The sequence below is a fragment of the Panthera tigris genome, chromosome A1, assembly GCF_018350195.1.
Source record: "Panthera tigris isolate Pti1 chromosome A1, P.tigris_Pti1_mat1.1, whole genome shotgun sequence".
Classification (NCBI taxonomy): domain Eukaryota; kingdom Metazoa; phylum Chordata; class Mammalia; order Carnivora; family Felidae; genus Panthera; species Panthera tigris.
Window position 1 is genome coordinate 34,108,945 of NC_056660.1, and position 20,930 is coordinate 34,129,874.

At 35.5% G+C, this 20,930-nt stretch overlaps 1 non-coding gene across 1 annotated transcript; it reads left to right on the plus strand.

The window, feature by feature from the left end:
- Nucleotides 1-18,232: 18,232 nt before the first annotated feature.
- LOC122232322 lies at nt 18,233-18,334 on the plus strand. Its single transcript, XR_006209658.1, has one exon. It is a non-coding gene; the product is annotated as a U6 spliceosomal RNA (small nuclear RNA).
- The last annotated feature ends 2,596 nt before the right edge of the window (nt 18,335-20,930 follow it).

The following is a 20,930-nucleotide window of genomic DNA, read 5'->3' on the forward strand; positions in this document are numbered from 1 at the left end:
TGAGGCTTCAGACCTGGCATGAATGATGTATGAGACTTTCTTACAGTCACTTCTGAGTTACCCCCAAGGGAGTGAAACTTCACCAACTGCTATATAGATGTTCAATTTAAAGAATATAGTGACCCATAGGACTTCACAGATGTCAACCATCACAAAAATTCTTTCACTTATCCTTAACCTCACTATTAAACATTCAGCCTCCCGCTAAGCAGCCAGAAATTTAGCTTTGAAGATTTTGTTTGTAATACATAACAGTTGGGGACTTTTCGGGTGCCTTTGTAGGGAAACAAGAAAATGCTCATTAATTTTAATTCTTCTAATACCCTCTTCAGCTGTTTGATGAGTCAGGCTCAAACTAATGACTCATTTTTACATTATTTCACTCAATTGCCTTGAACTTCAAGATCCACAATCTTCTCCCTGTCATACGTAGCCCAAAGCAGTTTAACAAATGATATTAAAACAAAGTCTGGTCTTTATCTGACTGTAGACAGCCTAATGTTATCATAATCAGGCAAGAAAAGGAATAGAGGTGAGCTTATTAAAACATATGTTTTAATAGAGGTAAGCTTATTAAAACAGATGAGTTATAGGGGAAATTGAGGGCAAGATATAGAGTGCCTACAGAAGAAACAGAAAGATTCCAAAGATAAAGAAGACAAGACAGCAGGCAAGAAGTAATCTTTGCCTAATTAAGCTTTGGGAGTTGAGGGGAAGTACTCATACAGAATATAAGTTTTAGGAAAATAATGGCACAGAGAAGCAATAGGGTAGATGTGTGGATTGAAGTATATAAATTGACTGAAAATCAGACTGAATATTATTGCATGAAACACAAGAGGTATTGTGCCACTAACCAAAAATATTAAGAAGCAAGATGTTCAAACTAATTAAGAATATTATGCTACTGTGTCTTTAACATTTCAATGGAATCAACTGGAAATTTTCTGAAGTTTTTCCCTTCATCTGAGATGGAAAAAATTCACTCTTCGTGCATTTGCTACCTGGGACATGGCCAACAAGTTCCCAGGCAACGAATTTAGAATTTTTTGTAACAATCCAATGAAACTGCATGCTGTTGCTAACTTGTAAACATCCATATAGCTGGAGAAAGGCTCACGAATTCCCTTTTATAATATCAGCTAAAATATGATGTGTATTTATTTCTTCCATCTAGACCCCATATGTTCAATATCATCATATTAGCTGAGAATATGATGAATGTAATGGAAAAAGAAAGAAGTAGAATTATATACAAAATGATCCAATAACAAGGGATTGTGTCAGGGTCAGAGATAGTTCCCATCTCTGGGAAATAAAAGTCAAAACAATTGTATAATAGCAACTCTAAAGACCTTGCTCAGCATTAGATTAAAACTTGCCATCCCACTTGACTCATTTTATAAGATAATTAAATTAGACTCTAAACAATTGATCGAAACATTTTTTTGTGTGAGAACTGCATGTTCTCTTTTGTTTCCAATTATTTTTAATGCATAATTTTATTTTTCTACATTATATCTAATTTCATTATGAACATAAAAACCTAATCATACCTGTATCTTTCTACTAATGGGGGGAAGGAAATTTTAGAATGAGAGTTTTTTTTTTTTTTTAAACAAAGCAATTTCTATTTTCTTACCCAATACAGGACATCTTAATTAGAGTAGATGGCAACATTATTTTTATACTGAAAACTGTGCTAAAAGCAATCATCCTTATTAGTCCACAAAGATTACGGGACAGCATGTTAGTTCCTAATAAAACCAAAATGATTTGAGAAAATTAAAGCAAAATGTCAATGCACCTCATGCTAATCTACATTCTACACTAAAAATATTAAAATGTTAATGACGAATAAATTGACATATTTATATAGTTTCTTCATGTTGGCACCCATTTTTTCCTTAAGATTTCTCTTACTTATATCTTTGAGTCCTTTAAACATACTACAATAGAACTTTACTAGCATTCATGAGATAAGTAATTTATTTGACTGTGACTCTTTGATTAAAATATGCAGAAGAGCAACTTTTCTTTTTCAAAGTAAGTGTTATGAGATCAAAGTAAACTAATAGTCTCCAATATGGAAAAAAAAAAAATAGTTTCCCTTTAAAAGGATAGAGAGGTATTAGTCTGAAGTCCTGGTCCAGATGAATTACTCTTTAGTTAATCTGAGATTCAAGCAAACTACTCATTGGGGGATTTCGACTAAACTGGGAGCAAAATAACATTTAAAACTCAATATAATTTATCTGCTGAAAAAAGTATTATGGCCACATGAATCAGTTTCACCTGATACTCAATATTTAAATATTTTACCCATTCATTAGATGATTGTTTTAAAAATATGTTCAGAGATTTGAAAAAGTATTCAGCCTATAAAGTGTTCTGAAGTTCTAACTCCTTTTCTTGAACATAGGAGTCTTCACGTTCTCACTACTGCCTGTTCCCAGTCTCATTTACTCCATTTTTAGTACCAATTCAATTCTGATCATGCATGTTCTCTGCATTTATTGGAATGTCTCACAACATTTCTTTATAGATGCTTTTGTACATGTTGTTCTACCTGGTTGAAACACATTTCTTTCTCCCTTATTCACTTAGCAGATATCAGTCATATTGCCCAAATGTCATCTTCTTTCATTATCCTTCCTAGAGTATTAGGTCTCTTGTAAGCTTATCATAGTATCTTCTATAGACCATTTAACAGTGTTTATTATTATTATTATTATTATTATTATTATTATTTCCTCACTTGAGGGGCATTCTTGAAGATCAGAGGCCTTATATGTCTCCTTGATAGAAAATAACATATTGATTTGTTGAAGAAATAAATGCATAATTAAAGCTATATTCCTTTACTTTCACAAAGGATCAAAAGACAAAATAAGTTGAAAGCATATTGTGAAATACAGTAAAATATTTTCATTATAATTAATATATTTATACTCAGGGCAGTTATTTGAAATCATCTTGCTAGTTGGCTAAGAAATAATTTTGAGAGCCTGTTGTCCAAACAAACTATTGCCTGCTTTTTACCACAGCCCATAGCGTGTATGGGATTATCAGATATCCCACTAGAATAATGAAGGCTACACGACATTTCAAACTTTGAATGAAGCTGAGATATCTTAAGAATATGAAATGGAGATGTTGAGTTAAGACCTATTCATTGGTAGGGTGGAATAAGAGCATATTCACTTTAAATTCTAAATACCATAGTAGGACACATAGACATATATAACTAAAGTGCAGTAGAAGTTATACAGAGATAACTATGTTACTTATAAAATTTAATATACACAGATATGCTCTTATCTAGGGGAATCATGATTCCTACAATTATCTTTTATCCATGTTGGAATAAAAAAACAGAGAAGTCAAACTGACAGATACTACATTTTCTAGTAAACTAATGCAATGAACACTCACACTGGGCATCTAAAGTAGTTATGAGAATAAACAATATATAAGTGGAAGGGATTTAATGAATATAGGAAACACAGACCAGTCATGCAACTTCCCTAGTGAAAATCTTTATGGCAACTGCACTTACTCACTTTCCAAACACTGCCATCAATGTAGATTTATGTTTTCTCTGGGGTTTTGTATGGAAACAGCGTTTTATTTTTTTTCTTATTAAATTTCTTATTAAAATTATTTTCTTGTATATTTTCTTACATTTTCTCCTGCTTTATCATCTACTCCCCTCTGTGTTACCTATCATCTTCCAGGATTACCTCATTAAAAATTTGTAGTGACATTTTATACCTTTCTTTTCTATATGCTTATGTAACCTTACAAAAAGAAATAGGCAGATAGCCTCACAAAGACATGAAATAACGATTTTTGGTTATTTGCTGATTACATATTCACACAAACACATCCATAAAAATCCCAGCTAGGCATGGCTAGATGTGTTTTATTTGTTTCTGGTTAGTAAACATCCTTTCATCAATATTTGTTGACATATTCTGCCTTCCTTGGAATAGCTCTTGTGCAAAATCCCATCCACATTCACATTACTTTTCACTCTATTCCAATTTCTTAATCTTAATCTTTCCTCCCAGAAATAGGAGTTTCAAGAAAGAAAAAGTGAGTAACCCTTTCTACCCACTGCAAGTTCACCTAATTTAATTGTTGATATGAAATACATAAATGTACCTAGAGGTGTACATTTTCATTGGGTGATAATTAGATGAGTGTCAAAATTAATCTTCATACGAAACTCAAGCAGAAGATAAATATCATCAGCATAAAATGAACTCAGAGACCAAAGAATAAATTTGGTGTTACACAAAAGATAACAATTATTAATATTCTCTTATTAACATTGTAGTAGTTGATTACTTTTAAACATTTTAATATAATGGAGATACAATCAATTTTTAGATCAATTGACTATTGGATTGACTCTGTCTTTCCTATACTGAATATTTGCAATGCTAAATAGATGCATTCTTTCACAGGAGGTCAGTTGTGAAACACGTTATGTTTTTGGTTCGTTCAACCCAGACAGAATACAGCTCATGGTAATATTATCATAAAGCGGTAAAATATCCCTTCTCTTTCATAGCATCTGATTTAAGGAAAGGTTATTTTCTTTAATGGTGATAATACTTACATAGCAATTCCCACATTGACAAAATTATATGATCCAATTAATATTCTAGCTTTGACAAGAATCACATGTCCTTCCCAAAGTTATTGAGCTAATGTGTTCATTCCCAATATTTGTATAAACTGTCAGCCTGTTTTTATATTTTCAATTTCTTTTGAGTTCATTACTAACATTTTGGTCCATAGAATCATCTGTGACTGAAGTCACAATTAATTACTGCAACATTTTACTGCTTTATAATAAATATATATCTAGACTTCAATTGAATGATAGAATTTCAATATATAATGTAGACTAGGAGGGTTTTTTTTTACTGTAAGCCAAATCCATATTTGAAATGGATATTCAGATATTACAGTAAGTTTGAACAATGGCAGGCTTTGTTTTCATCACTGGCATCATAATGCTAGGATAGATGAGGTGGAGTCTTAACCCTAATATCTCTCTCTGTCGCTGATCCCACACAGGGTCAGTCAAGCAGGGGGTCAAAGGCTGAGATCAAAGTTAAAGAATCATAGTTGCTCATCAGTATCTCTAATGTACCTATTGCACCAGTATCTTCATCCCTAGACAATGAAAACGAAAACAAAAACAAAAACAAAAACAAAAAAACATTCCTCCCATTCAGGCTTTGCTTTGAAGGAAACAGCAGAAGTCATGCAACTGCCCCTACCCTACTGTTTTCTATTCACCCAAATATATTTCCTCATTTTCATTCTTTATCTCTTCTATTACCTTCATTTCTAGTAAAAAGGAATCTCTACCTTTTTACTTATTAAAAGTGTTCCAAAAGCCATTTTCTCTTGTGTGTGTGTGTGTGTGTGTGTGCGCGCGTGTGTGTATAAATCTTGTTTCTTCTACATTTTGTAGTATTACCTTTATCCTTTCTGTCAAATCATTTTATTTCTTTCTAAATAAAAATATAACTTCAAATCACTCCTATAGCATAAATGACATGTTTTGAACTTAATACTCTCTCAATTCACCACTCCTAATCTGTTGCCTTTGTCAAACTTTTTGCTAAAAATAGTTTTCATATGCTATCTCCAGTTCATTACCTATTTATTTCTTAGTAGCTTGAAATTAGCTCTCCTCTGTGAAATATAGTTCCTGTTTAAAACAATATCCCCCAACACAAAAAATACAAGTACGTATTTATAATTTTTAATAAATGTATATATGTGATTATTATCATACTGACTCCTTTGGTTCAATAATTTGATATTTTTTCTTTTTAGCTTGCTTTTCCCATAATTTATGTTGCTATTCACTCCATATATTCATCTCAATTATTTCTCCGTGGTCCTATAATATTCTCTCTCCCCCTCTCTTTCTGTCTCCCTCTTTCTCACACATGTACATATTCACATGAACACATATAACTAAACATATCTACACACATATTTAATGTTTTATTTAGGGACTGCTTCCTTTAAAAACCATTATAACATCCATACACTTCAAGATCTTGCTTTTCTCGGGCAAAATATCCACATGTAAATTTCCCTACATATATATCTATAACTCACTTCTGTTAATGTCAGTGTAGTACACTACATTTTTACATATACCCTGATTCATTAACCGCTCTGCTGTGGATGGGGGTTCACATGATTTCCCTTTTTATTTTCCTGCCACTATCAACTGTGCTGCAATAAACATCTCTGTACATATACCCTTAGGTTTTAGTGTTTTTATTCTGAGTGATATCAAAGTATTTAGCAATTCTTTTGGTGTGAGCCACACCCATAGAAATAGACTCTAAAGATAAAGACCTTACTGTTGTGAAACAACTTCATAAAAATCTATGGAACAGATTTGCATGAATAGGATTCCTGGGTCAGAGGGTAGGTGTATTTGCAACTCTGTTAAATGTTTCCAAATTGGTTTCCATAAAGGCTACAATCATTCATACTTCTTTCAAGAATCAAATATAGTACTGTTTTCTCAACATATCCACTCTCAGAGAATGATATAGTTATTCCTAAACATTTGAGTCAGGTATGTACTGTGTCATTAGATTGTTACTTTAATTTGCATTCTCATTGTAACTAATGTGCTTGAACATTTTTTTTTCCTCTCTCCCTTCTGCCCCACCCCCCTCATTGTGTCTTTTCTCTGTCCTTTTCTGTCTTCTGTTTTTGACAATCTGAACTTGTTTTTCTGAAAATGACTTTTTCATGGTTTCCCCATTATGGTATTAGATTGCTTGATTTATCCCCTTCTTATCATATCAAAAAAGTTTTGAGTAATACCAGTATTATTCTGTGCCTTCAAGCAGTTTTTCCACATCAATTAAGCAGCTATTGTCTCTCTTTAGTATACTTTGACATACAATTTATAAAAATGTTAGAATTGATTCATTTTAAAATTTGTTTTATAACTTTTCAATTCCCTACTATATTATTCTGCTTTGGCTGCTCTAACAAAATGCTATAGATTGGGTGTTTTAGACAACAGCATTTATTTTTCCCAGTTCTGCAGGCTGGGAAGTATAAGATCAAGATGCTGGCAGATTCAGGTACTGGTGAAAGCACTCTCCCTGGCTTGTAGATGCCCATCTTCTCACTGTCTCCATATGGCAGTCCATAGCATTCTGTTCCTGATCTCCCCAAATTTGTGCCTTCTCAAATGCAAAGTACACTCATACCATCCCAATGGCCCCAAAAGTCTTAACTCCTTCCAACATCAACTCTAAAGTCTAAATTCCAAAGTCTCATCTTAACATTTAAATCAGAAACCAGTGAAACTGAAGGTATGACTCATCCTGAGGCAAAACTCTCTAGCTGTGAACCTGTAAAACCAGACAAGTTATGTACTTCCAAAGCACAATGATGGGACAGACATAGGGTAGACATTCCCACTCCCGAAGAGAGAAATTAAAAGACAGAAAAAAAAAGTGATGGGGCTGAAGCAAGTCCAAAAACAAGCAAGGTAAATATCTTTAGCTTTTGAGTCTTGAGAACAATCCTCTTTGGTTTGATGCTTTGCCTTCCTAACTTAGTGAAATGGCAGTCCCACCTTTTCTGGGAAGTGGCCATCCCCCCGCAGCTCTCCCCCCTTAGCCTCTTCACACCCTGAAGATTCCTGGGCAACCCCACCCTTAAGGATTGGGGACTGCTGCTTCCTGGTTGATTGAAAGCAAGGTGATGCCTCCCATTTGAAACCAAAGAGGCAGTTCTGATGATCTCTGGATTACCTTTCCAGGGCATTCTTCCTCTGTCTTGAAGAATAGTGTACATTTACAGCCAAATGGTTCTATGGTTTGATCCTGGGGGATCTAATAAGTCTGACAGCCTTCTTTCATTTTGTCTAGTGCCCATCTCCTCCACTTAAAACCAGCAGTGTTTCTGCTGGTGTGGCTGATTAGGTCCATGATCTGCACACATATGAATCTCCTTATCAAATGATTATTTAGCCACATCCTTAGCATCTCTTCTAAAAACACTTTACATGGGGCGCCTGGGTGGCGCAGTCGGTTAAGCATCCGACTTCAGCCAGGTCACGATCTCGCGGTCCGTGAGTTCGAGCCCCGCGTCGGGCTCTGGGCTGATGGCTCGGAGCCTGGAGCCTGTTTCCGATTCTGTGTCTCCCTCTCTCTCTCTGCCCCTCCCCCGTTCATGCTCTGTCTCTCTCTGTCCCAAAAATAAATAAAAAACGTTGAAAAAAAAAATTAAAAAAAAAAAATAAAAAAAAATAAAAACACTTTACGGTTTTCACAGTGTGGATAGACTGAGAATTCCCCAAACCTTTAAGTTCTACTTCCTTTTTAAATTAATTTCTTCAATTCATTTCTTTTTTCTCATGCTTTGCTATAAGCAGTCAGGAGAAACCAAGCTGCTCCTTCACTACTTTGCTTAGAACCCTCCTCAGTTACATATCCAATTTCATCACTAGCAATTTCTACCTCCCACAAAACACCAGAAGAGCAAAACAATTCAGACAGGTTTGCAGACACTTTATAACAAAGGTCTCTGTTTTCTAATAACAAGTTTTCATTTCCATCTGAGACCTCACCAAAATGACCTTTCCATCCACATTTCTACAAACAACATTTTGCAAAATTATCTCGTATCCATGCGTACTTCAAAACATTCTATTATTTACTGTGGCAATTTCTACTGGTGCCGTTTGTGTTTCTAGGTATATGATCATGATATCTACAGTTAAAATCCAAAACAAGTCATTTCATGTCTTCTTTTCCAATGTTTCTACTAAGTCTTTCATTTACTTACCTCATTAAATTTGATTCTGTTTGAAATCAGACTGGAACCTGACTTATATCAAATAAAATTCTAACACTTTCATTGTGACTCCATTAAAATTTCATTAAAGTATAATGACAAAAATGTTTATCTCTGCCCAGCTTTGTATATTTAACTTCCATGACATTAGTGATTTTTCTAATTATAATAATGCTTACTGTATTTTTCTTTAAATAGGGTTAATAATATTTAAGGAGTTTCCTTCTCACCTTTTCTTGCATCTAGAAACCACCTGGGGTAACTTGGAGTCTACTAACCAGAAGTATCTTCAAAGAATGAGGTTTAGAAGCAGCTAAAATGAGCAATGGCTTACAATAAAGCTCTAGCTTATATTATTGTAATAATACAGTATATAATACATATAACATACAAAATATGTGTTAATCAGCTATTTATGTTATTGGTAAGGCTTCTGGTCAATAGTAGGCTATTAGTAAAATTTGGGGGAACTCAAAAGTTATACACAAGTTTGTGACTGGCAGGGAGTCAGTGCTCCTAACTCCCACGTTAATTCAAGGGCCAACTGTACATATGTATCACATCTCCTTTATCCATTCACCTTTCGATTGACACTTAGGTTGTTTCCATATATTGGTATTGTAAATAAAGTTGTATTGAACAACAGCAACAAAAATGAGTAATGGCTTCTTATAGGCGGACTGGTCTTAAAAGGCTGATGGGGCTCAGTTTTTTTAACCGTGGCAGAAGAGATCCACAATACAATCTCATAATTTCATAGATGCTTAGAGTCAGTGACAGTGTAGTTTTTAGTTTGAAAGACCTCTCAGTAGTTGACATGTTACCTGGTTATGTATCTTTGTACTCTGGCTCCTATCTTTTGTAGAGATGTACTAACTGCTTGGTATTCTTAAACAAATTTATTTCTTATTCAAAAGAGCCAGAAGGGGTTTTGTAAGTTCATAGCTCACAATTCTGTGCCATAATGAGAAATGGGTGCAAAGGACCCTGCAAGAAATGGGAATTTGGGATTGATTTTGTCAACTGGTTTGGACTGAAGGCAGTAAGGATATGGTTTATACTTACTATGACCTATTGAGTGTGTCCACCCAAAATGTATATGTGAAAATCTTAATGCCCACTGTAGTGATATTAGAAGGTGAGGCCTTTGGGGGTGATTAGGTCATGAGGGTGGAGCCCTCCTAAATAGGATTACTGCCTTCATAAGGAGGCCCTGGAGAAATATCTACACTCTTCTGCCCTGTGAGGTTACAACAAGGGCGCAGAAATAGGCCTTTACTAGAATATGTTGGCACTCTGATCTCAGACTTCCAGCTTCCAGAACTGTGAGAAATGAATTTCTGTTGTTCATAAGACACCCAGTCTGAAGTATTTTGTTAATGCAGCCCAAAATGATTGAGACAATACTGGAATATGGGAAATTGCTAGTCCTTGACTACAATGGCTACTCAGGGAATTTTCACTTTGCTTATTGAAACCAAGGATCAATCGCTGCTAGCAAAGACCACTGTGAAGGCTACAAGAAATATACGTGGACAACTGGGTTGGATCAGATGCTTTAGATAGTACTGAGGCATTTAAAAAACATGTTAAGTTCAGACACAGATTTGTAGTTTCAGCGAACTCAGACTTCCTTAAAATAATATGTTCATATGATTTAATTTAGAGATATTATAACTAAAAATCACATTCATGGTAGGAACCTTTGGCTTGCTGATTTGCAGCACTTGAATTCAGAATTTTATGAGGTCTTTATGTGAAAATTAAGGATTTTTGGGTAGGAAACTGAATCATAAGATTGCAGTGTGGAAAATGAGAAAATGTAGGTGACTCAAAGGATTCCCTAATCTTTTGGGCCTCCTATCATCCCCTACCTATCAAAGCTGCTTTGTCTTCTTTAAATCCCTGTAATGACTTTCTGTAAGGTGATCGTCTTCCAAGGAAAAGTAAGTTCTCATACACCATCTTCCCTAGTACTCATTTCCATTAGATCCTGGAAGCCAATTACACAATCAAACCCAGAACAAGAATTATATATCAAATAGAATTGTAAGGATTTCTTTCTTTAATATCTGCCTTGAATTTGGAAATATACATAGGAATGAATGCAATTAGAGCAGGACCAGGGAGAGAAAAACAACTGTAGATTGTTCTAAATTTTCCAGTATGTTTTCACTCAAGTCTTTGGATTCAATGAAGGATCTTGAGTAGCTGTGAATGGTTCTAATTCCTGCTGACCTTCATAACTGGCATATATCATCAATGGTGTTCTCAATTAAACAAAGTTGAAATGCTCAGAACTTTGTGTTATAATGTAAAGAAGGACTTTAAACACTTAGAAATATTTAAGTCGATTATTTTTGTATAACATGTTTACTCATCCCTTATCCATGAGCTTGAGAATGCCTGTGGGGCAGTCCCTTCACCAGGACCTGGGTCATACATTCATGAGAACAGCACCCACGATCTTGAAAGGTTCTAAATGACGGTCCTCTGAGGGCCAGGGATACAAGTAGGAAGGCCACCACCTGAGCCTTGTTTTCTCATTATAATGTGGATATTGAAATCTTGGGGCAACAGAGGCCAGAAGCAATACTTAATTGCCAGAAGAAATAAGAATGCTACTAATGGAATAGGTACCATGGTTAAGGACAAAACCAAAATAGTTTAATCCTTAGGGATGGTTGGCAGTCACTGATCAATGTACAATACCCAGTACAGAAACAGATGGGCAGGTCATTAAGGTCCTACATGAGCTATATTAAAAAATAAATAAATGGGGCAGTTGGGTGGCTCAGTCCGTTAAGTGTCTGACTTCGATTCGGGTCATGATCTCACTGTTCGTGGGTTTGAGCCCAACATCAGGCTCTATGCTTATGGCGCGGAGCCTGGAGCCTGCTTTGGATTCTGTGTCTCCCCTACTCTCTGTGCCTCCCCTGCTCATACTCTGTCTCTCTCTGTCTCAAAAAATATTAAAAATAAATAAATAAGGCAAGGTCATAAAACTAGAGTTCCAAAATGACTACCATGCAAAACCGGTTTCCCTCACCAAGATGCTAATTCCACTCTGCTTCACCTCTCCCTCCCACTTGCCCCCAGTGAGATGAAATCTTAAAACAGTTTCACTTTTTCAGCATCTTTTCCTTCTCTTCCCCAAACAAATCTGAGATTTTGCTGATATGGTTTATTACTTTCAGTTATAGAACATTATAGAATTTCCCTTCTAATATTTTATTCCCATGTCAAGAGAACTTAGTTCACATTTATACCACATATTCTCAGGTTAGGATAATCAATTTAAAGTCTCTCTCTCCTACTAAACTTCTTGTCACCTTATAGCTTTTAATTTTTGAGACAAGAGTTAAAATTTACTTCAAGGGAGCACTTGGGATTGGAATGATAAGTATTTAGGTGTCTTTCAAATGATATGTTTGAAAAATTGGTGACTTCTCTAAGCCAACAACTTAGTTATTAAGTTAGAAAAATAAATTATTATAAAAATTTTAAGATTGAAATTTATTATAAAAATATGTTATCAATACCCCTCACACCCCTTTCTAAGAAGGAGTAATTCTGTAAGTTATGACTATTTCAGAGTTCCCACTGAGGGAATAAGGATTCCATCCAGAGCTGTTAGAAGTCACAGGAGAGAGGGAAGACTGGATAGAAGAAAAAGTAGTGAGGGTTTTGTATATATGTGTGAAATACTACCAATTCCTGAGTTTCAACCCCTCACCCCTCAAAAACAAAGATAAACAGAAACGATTTTTTGTTATTTATGGAAAATTACAAGCAGACTGGCTCTGTATGTGTTAGTATGTAGTGCTCACAGATGAGGGCTCATTTCGCATTTAGGGTGTGAATGTATCTCTCTACAAATATGATTATGTACTGGTAAAACACTGTAATTATTTTTTATTGATATCTGTTCAATGATTTAGGCTCTTTGCCTTCCAGTAAGTCAATTTTCAAATTTTAGTGATATGAAACACATCATCACTAAAATAATTACTTACCAAATATTGGAATTTATTTTTAAGTACTCATTGTTATCATAGAGATAATCCTAAATAGACGGTTTCCACCATTTCGGGGTCTTGTAGAAAATTAAAAGTGTTAAAAAAAACTAAAACAAATAATTAAGCAAAAGTATGCATGTAGTCTACATAAGGCTGCCTGACTTACATATTCAGGACCTGACCAAAATAATGTTGTGATTCATCATTATTTAGTTACTTAGTTATTTAAGAGAGAGAGAGAGAGAGCAAGATGGGGAGAGGGACAGAGGGAGATAGGGAGGAAGGGAGGGAGGGAGGGAGGGAGGGAGGGAGAGAGAGAGAGAGAGAGAGACGGAGAGAATCTTAAGCAGGCTCCATGCTCAGCCCAGAGCCAGATGTGGGGGTTGGACCCCATGACCAGAGGATCATGACCTGAGTTGAAATCAAGAGTAGGACACTCAAACAACTGAGCCACCCAGGTGCCCATCATCATTCTTTAAAAACAGTTTTTGTGTGTGGTCAATTTCCTGTCATACTATAAGTGCTGGGATGGGCTGCACAGTCATAGACTACAATTTGTTGGGAGAATTTGAATGGTGTCTTGTGGACAGAAACACACCAAGACAGGTGTGGGACTCTACGTTAAAAAAAATCTAAATGGGAAAGATAGGCTTGAGCAACCTGTAACAACAGATTGAAGAGAAAGAGCTAGAACAGCAGCTATCCATGCTTCTAGGTATGGTGTATCTTCCTGTGAGATGGCTCAACAGGTAGCTGTGTAGATCTGAATGAGTCATGAGTTGCCCAGATTTCTGATTAAACATTAATTTGGGGGTGTGCCTGTGAGGGTGTTTCCAGAAAACACCAGCATTTGAATTGATGGACTGAGCAAAGGAGTGTCCACCCTATTGTAGGTGGGCATCACTCGGTCCTCTGAAGGCCTGATGAGAACTAAAAGGTGGAGGAAGGTTGAATTCTCTCTTCCTGCCAGACTGGCTTATTATCTAAAACATTGTTCTTCACATGACTTCGGGCTGGGACTTATACCCCTGGTGCTCCTGGTTCTCAGGATTTTGATTTGGACTGATATCTACACCACTAGCTTTCCTGGGTCTCTAGATTGTATACAGCAGATCTTGGGACTCTCAGCCTCTATAGTCATATGAGCCGATTCTTTAAAACCAATCCATTTCTCTCTCTCTCTCTCTCTCTCTCTCTCTCTCTCTCTCTCTCTCTCTTCTCTGTCTCCCCCAACCCCTCTCCTATTAGTTCTATGTTCCTGGAACATTCTGACTAATCCAAGTGATCTTGGGCAGACGCTCAGTGAGTCTGGGTAGAGTGTTGGTTAGAACAGAAGCAAGAGGCAGATAGTCCACTTTTGCCCCAAGGGAAGATGTAGAGTGTGTTCCTCAGGATTGGAGGAAAAGGAAATCTCCAAAGAGCCCACAGAATTGCCATATCAAATGAAAAATGGGTGAGCTGGTGATCATGTAATAAACTAGAACACCAGTCAAAAAGGATCTAATCGTCCCTTGCCCCAATCACAGGGAATATAGAAGCTATCTATGATGGGAAGACAGACTAGCTTCCTTTTTGTACTGCTACCCTGCAGAATATTGTATTGGGCCCTTTTCGGGAATGGGAAATACTTTATATCAGATAAGAAGGTGAAACTTTGAAATTAGTTCAGACTAGTCTTTCTCAACCTGAATCTGAGAGTTTCATACCAAAAAGTGTACTGAAAAGCCATGGAGGTACGTGATATACCATCCAGAAACACGTTTGAACACAGCATTATAGAAAGTTAACTGTCTGAATTCTATTGAATCCTACCCATTCATAGAAGTTCAACAAATGATTTTCCCCCATTTCCTTTCAAAATACTTAGTAGGGAAATATTCACAGATGCAGGAATATGTTTTAATGATCTGTGGGGTCTGAGAAACACGGCTCTGGAGGCCAGGTGTGTAAGGGAAAAATGACGCAGGGGCAAAATGGCATAAAGTTGTGGTAGTAGGAATCTTCAAAGTTATAGTCATTTTTAGAGCTCTCTGATTTTGTCCTGCCATCAGGGTAAATAAATTGGAATTTCCTATTTGTGTGTTTCCGCTTAGGGGTAAGGTTTTTAATAATAACATATTTCCTCCAACTGTATCAAAAGATTTAATGGTGATAGAAAAAGGGTGCTACGGATGAAATTAGAAGAAAGTTAAAAGTCAGTGCTTCTTTTGTCTAGAATGTTATGCCTTTCTATGTAGCCATCTTTGAATTATCAAGAGGATAATTCAGTCTCTGAATATAATATGAAAATTAATATGTTCATAAATGTGAGGAATTTTTAGGAGAATCCTCATATGAAACAGGGATTTTATTGATGAAATTTAGAAAGGAGTTAAACATGGACATACAGTTTTAGATACAGATACACACATGTAAGTGTGCAGTCCTGTGGTGGTGTGTACAATTATAATTTATGTATATAAAATTTAATAACTATTCAAACTTCAAAGTAGTTCTTTATAGGAGTCAAGACTGGTATTCCATTATTTTCCTTTTCTATATTCTTTTGCTTTTGCTTTAGAAAATGCAATAAAATTTTGCTGGGAATCATTGAAAAGTATTTTTAAAGGAATTGAGAGATAACAAAATATAATACAAATGTATATATAGATTTAGAAATTTCTGAAAGTAACATCAATAAATGCATAGTGTTAATTTTCCATTATTACAATGTGTTAAGCATTAAATATATTAAGCTTTAACTTTAAATAGGTAACATTCAACTTCAAATATTGAGTGAGAATTATTTAATTGCATCATTTGGTACACTTTCCTCCATTTGCGTTTTTTTCTTTAATTTCTTGAGGAATTCTGTAAAGAAATTACCTATGATTGAATATATCTATAGTTTAGTATTGGGTAAATAAATATGTTAAGTAAACACTAAAACTCTCAAAGAATATCTATTTCACTAATCCCCCCCAAACTGCTTAATTACTTATGAAAGCAGTGGTTAATTAGTGGTTCTCTAACCTGACTGCACATTAAAATTATTTGGGTACCATTTATTTATTTATTTATTTATTTATTTATTTATTTATAAATGTTTATTTATTTTGAGAGAGAGAGAGAGAGAGAGGGAGAAGAGAGAGAATCTCAAGCAGGCTCTGTTCTGTCAGTGTGGAGTCTGATGCAGGGCTCAAACCCATCAACAGTGAAATCATGACCTGAGCCAAAATCAAGAGTTGGTTGCTTAACCAACCGAGCCACTCAGGGGTCCCTAGGTACTTTTTAAAGATACAGATGTCCAGAACCTATCTTCATGTAAGTGGTCTGGGATGGGACAAAGGAAATAAGTATGTTCAAAGCTCTCTAGATGTTCCTGACCCATGATCACTAAGTAAAAGTAAATCTGTAAGCTTTGCAGTTACTATTACTAATAGTTCTTGTTCTCTAGAATTCTCTCTTCTGCATTAAAGAACCCCCCTGTAGCTTATTAGGGAATAACTAATTAATTTGTTTTTCTTATGGATTTATCCCTCAAAAAAGGTTTCTAGCATACTTGCAAAAGTCGATTCATGAATATTGAAATGGAGAAAAACTGTGTTACATGAAACGCTCTGATTTAGTTAATATGGAATATGAAGAAGAGATTTTGAAATAAAGTGTTGGAATATACGATAAAACTGACCTAAGATAAAAAGTATTCAAGATGGGGTATCTGGGTGGCTCAGTCCTTTAAGCATCTGACTTTGGCTCAGGTCATGATCTCACCATTCGTGAGTTTGAGCCCCGTGTTGGGCTCTGTGCTGACAGCTCAGAGCCTGGAGCTTGCTTCGGATTCTGTGTCTCCCTCTCTGCCCCTCCCCTGCTCACACGCTGTTTCTCTCTCTCTTTCTCAAAAAATAAGTAAACATTAAAAACAGTTTAAAAAAAAAAGAAAAAGAAAAATATTCAAGATGAATTACCTGAGGTAAGTAAATGAAAGTGGCACTAGTGAAGGAAGATATGAATGAAAAGCAAAAATAGGGTTCAGAAAGAGGAACTCCTTCCAAATACATTTGGGCCCATATCTCAAATCCTGCTTTGTAAAATGTCTTTTAGCTTCGCATTAAGAGTATGTGGGCCCCTGTTTTTCCTTAGTGTGAAGGCTAGGTCCTTCTTTTCTTGTACACTGTCCTTAATAGGAATCTCATTCCAAAATTCAATCAGAATGAATGAACATATAAATAGCATCCACATGGTTTTTTTGTGCTATGTCTTTTACTTACATAATTTTAGCTAACTCTAATCCATTTTGAAGCCAAAAGTGGCTTGTTGGTAATTTAGAGGAAATCATTTGAAAATTACCAAAAAACAAAAAAAAAGGCATGCTTGCAGTCTAAAGATTTTAGGAGTCATAAGAATGATGGAGTGAGGAAGACTAGAACATCATGTACAACGTGTGTGAGGCCGTTATTCCTTGTAAGTAAAAAATGCCAAGTACATGGGCAAATTGACTGTAGTATGGTTAAGCTCTGACCTGAATTGGGCCTGATAGCCTTGCTAAAGATTTAAATTGAACATACAGTGAGAAAAATAAGAAATTTCCTGGGTCAGGTAATGGCTGAGGGCATCGGAAGAGACTAAATGAGTGCAAGTTCAACAAATTACTTCCTGAATAAAAGATGCCATATCTGGTAAATGCCTTCCCCGACAGGACAGAAGAAATAGTTTCAACTACCACATAAAGGCTAAGATAGAGATACTAACATAGGATGCAGAAGTTCTCAAGTTAATAAAGTATGGTTTTTCTTTATTTCTAAGTATTTCTAAGTACTTTATTTCTAAGTATTTTCAACGATATCTAGGGTTCAAAGCTTATCTCTTCTTAAAAAGTAAGTTTGGTAGAGGAGGCTGGGTGGCTCAGGTGGTTAAGCGTCTGACTACTGAGCTTAGGTCATGATCTCACAGTTTGTGAGTTCAAGCCCCACATCAGGCTCTGTGCTGACATCTCGGAGCCTGCTTCAGAGCTTGTAGCCTGCTTTGGAGCCTAGAGCCTGCTTCGGAGCCTGGAGCCTGCTTTGGGTTCTGTGTCTCCCTGTCTCTCTCTCTCTCTGCCCCTTCCCCGCTCACACTCTGTCTCTCTCTCTCCAAAATGAATAAACTTCAAAAAAATTTTAAAAGAAAGGAAGTTTGGTAAATTTGTCCTCATTAAGGAAAAAAACTATATCTGAAAAAATTCCCATGAACATAGTCCACAAGAAAATAATAAACTGGAGGAAAAAGAAACTTAAAATATACTGACAGTTGAAGAGTTGTTTTCATATATAAAGTACCCACAAAAATCAGTAAGTAATAGACACCAATAAGAGATTCATAGAAAAGTCCTCGCTTTGGCAGCACACGTACTAAATTGAAACCACATAAAGATAAGACGGTCCCTGCTTAAGGATGATACGCAAAGTCCTGAAGCATTCCATATTTTAAAAAAAGATAGATTCATACCAGAAAGTGTGTAAATAGCAACATGGAAACAGCAAGAGTTCAATAAATCACTGATAAACAAAGAAATGTCAAATAAAATGACATTTAATATATTTTTAAGTAAACCTGAAAGATTCTTGATTCTTCGAGTTGTATGGTAGAAAAAATGCATAGATGTAATAATAAAACATTTACATATAGTTTTAAATGGTAGTTTGTGCCATACAGAGAAAAACAGATACCATATGTTTTCACTCTTATGTGGATCCTGAGAAACTTAACAGAAACCCATGGGGGAGGGGAAGGAAAAAAAAAAAAAAAAGAGTGGGAGAGAGCCAAAGCATAAGAGACTCCTAAAAACTGAGAACAAACTGAGGGTTGACGGGGGGGTAGGAGGGGGGGAGGGTAGGGGATGGGCATTGAAGAGGGCATCTTTTGGGATGAGCACCGGGTGTTGTATGGAAACTAATCTGACAAATTTCATATATTAAAAAAATAAAATACATGGTAGTTTGTATTTTTCAATTTAATTAATTTATTTTATTATTTATTAATTTATTTATTATTATTTTCTTTTAGAGAGAGAGAGTGAGCTTGTGCACAAGCAGGGGAGGGAAAGACGGAGACAGAATCCCAAGCAGGGTTCATGCTAAGTTCAGAGCCCGAAGCAGAGCTTCATCTCACGATTGAGAGATCATGACCTGAGTCAAAATTAAGAGTCAGACGCTTAACCGACAGTCACTTAGGTGCTCCAAATTATGACATTTTTAATTCGACTAAAAATTTTTACTTTTATCTACTCTTAGTTTTCACAATTATGTCTGTCTTAGAACAATTCATATCAAAGACTCCTCTCACTATCAGTTATTCATCTGTATTTTCCTACAGTATTTTTGTGAACATATGTTTCACATCAGGATTAAGATGTCTTAATTCTCCTGCCCCTCTCAAATAAACAAACTCCTTCACATGTGAATTCAGGAATGAATAATCATCTCATGTAGAGGTATTTGTCAAAATACCTGGCAAAAACAGTGAGCTCCGACCAAGAATAAAGAAATCAGTTGATAGGTGTCAATGGATTCTGACAACAGCATGTAGCTAAGATACAGTTCACCCCTGAATCTCTACTATACATATATAGTATATGCATGTGTGTGTGTGTGTGTACACACACATATATATATACACATATATACATATATACATATACATATATATACCTATCTCTATACATATATACATATATATTTTATGTATATATATATATACATATATATTTTATGTATATATATATACATATATATTTTATGTATATATATATATACATATATATTTTATGTATATATATATACATATATATTTTATGTATATATATATATATATAATATATATACCTATCTCTACTCTATCTCTATCTCTATCTCTATCTCTATCTCTATCTCTATCTCTGTCTCTATCTCCTAAGTGTAAGTGGGGCTTGACATGCCATAGTTGATGATGTGAGTGACAGATGTGAGAACATAATCGGTCCTCATTCAAAATCATGAGCATAAGCTTGAAACACACTTTAGAAGGCTCAGTTAATTTGCTAATGACTAACTCCACTTAATTGTTTGAACATAGTGAGGAAGAAAATTTGTGGTATGTAGACCAGAGGGGAAGTCTAAGATAAAGTGTTTTTAATCACACACCGTGAAAAGCTGTTAAATTCATGAAAAAAGGTTAATCTTGATGTGTCCAACTTTAAGAAATATGGAAGCTACCTAATTCCAATAGTTTCACTAGAATTAGTTTGGGTTAATATTAAGAAGTGGGTAGGGGCACCGGGTGGCTCAGTCAGTTAAGCGTCCGACTTCAGCTCAAGTCACAATCTCCCAGTGCATGAGTTCAGGCCTCCTGTTAGGCTCTGTGCTGACAGCTCAGAGCCTAGAGCCTACTTCTGACTCTGTGTCTCCCTCTTTCTCTAACCCTCCCCTGCTTGTGCTCTCTCTCTCTCTCTCAAAAATAAATAAATTTAATAATTTTAAAAAGGAGTAGGTAGAATTTTTTTCTCTGGCTATCTTCTCTCCACAACCTTGTCTTTTTCTTACTTCTCACAAGCACTCATATCCTGTAGGACAACAATATGATAAATTCATCCATACACTCTGAGATATTAAGTTCACCCTGTGGTGTTTACTTTCCAGAAAGGATCACATTAGAAAAAAATATATGGATTAATTTTAATATATATGAATGATTTTCCAACTGTGGTATTTAGATACCTTAGGCTAGATAAAAATAATAAATAGATAGATAGATACATGCATACATACACACATACTATTCAAAAAAAGAATATATTATCTCTCTTGATGCTGGTCTAGCTCCAACCCTGGTAAGCCTCTTGTTTTCCAACTTAGTAAATGGCCATCATCACCCTTCCTATTGTGTAGCTAAATATCTCAAAGTTGCCCTTGCCCTCTCTTATGTTGAATCAAACTCAAGGCTGTACTGATTTTTATCTCCCAAATATGTCTCACATAATTTCACGTCCACCCATCTCCAGGCACTCCACCTTTGTCCAGGCTATGTATTTCCCCCTGGATTCACTGA